The sequence below is a fragment of the Octodon degus genome, unplaced genomic scaffold (assembly GCF_000260255.1).
Source record: "Octodon degus isolate 3935 unplaced genomic scaffold, OctDeg1.0 scaffold00178, whole genome shotgun sequence".
NCBI lineage: Eukaryota > Metazoa > Chordata > Mammalia > Rodentia > Octodontidae > Octodon > Octodon degus.
In genome coordinates this window covers 4,209,837-4,211,006 of record NW_004524754.1, presented here as the reverse complement: position 1 = coordinate 4,211,006, position 1,170 = coordinate 4,209,837, and positions in this window count along the sequence as shown.

Genomic DNA, 1,170 nt, shown 5'->3' with positions numbered 1-1,170 from the left:
TCCAGTCCTAGTTTTTAAAAGAGTCTCCACACTGATTTCCATAATGGTTGCACCAGTCTACATTCCCACCAGCAGTGAAGAAGGGTTCCCTTTTCCCCACAGCTTGTCCAACATTTGTTGTTGATTGATTTCTTTATGATAGTCATTCTTTCTGGGGTGAGATGGTATCACAGTATTGTTTTAATTTGCATTTCACGGATGGCTAGTGAATTGGAGCATTTTTTCATATATTTATTCGCTTCTTTAATTTGATCCTCTGAGAAGTGTGTGTTCATCTCAGATGACCATTTCTGGATTGGTTCTTTAAATTTAGAGGCCCTAATGTTTTTTTAGTTATTTAAAATTCTAGAAAGCAGACTTTGTCTAAGAGTTTATTATTTAAGGTTTTATCAAAATTTGTGCTTTGTCTTTTCACTTTGTTGGTAATTTCTTTTGACGTGCAAAAACTTGTCAATAAGAGGTGATGCCAGTAGTTATTTCTTTCAAGTGTTACCTGTGCGATTTGATTTTTGTTCATGAACTCTTTGTCTAACCCTAAGTCTTCAAGAGTTCTTAGCACTTTCTCTTCCGGTAGATTTAGTGTTTCTGTTATAATGTTTAGATCTTCAATCCATTTTGAATTGAGCTTAGTGCATGGTGATAGACCTAGGTCAAGTTTAATTTTAGTTTTTGGCATGTAGAAAGCAAGTTTTTCCAGCACGATTTGTAATACAGGCTATCTTTAATTCACTAAGTATGTTTGGCCCCTTTGTCAAAGATCAGGTGGCTGAGTGTGATCATAGAGGCCTCTGCATCTCCTAATCTATTCTATTGATCCTCAGGTCTATTTTGTTGGCAATGCCATGCTGATTTTATCACAGTAGTTTTGTAGTATAATTTCAAGTCAGGAATTGTAATGCCTCCTGCCTTGTCTTTGTTCCCTAGGATTGCCTTTGCTATTCTAGGTGTATTGCCTTTGCTATTCTGGTTCCAAATAAATTTTAGGAATGATTTCTCTAGGTCTGTGGGTATGTAGGTGGTAGTTTGATAGGGATTGCATTAAATCTATACAACAACTTTGGGAGTATGGCTATCTTCATGATGTTGTTTCTTCTTTTGGAGGAGCAGGGAATATCTTTCCATTTTCAGAAATCCTCTATGATCTCCTTTTTCAGAGTACTGCAATTTTCC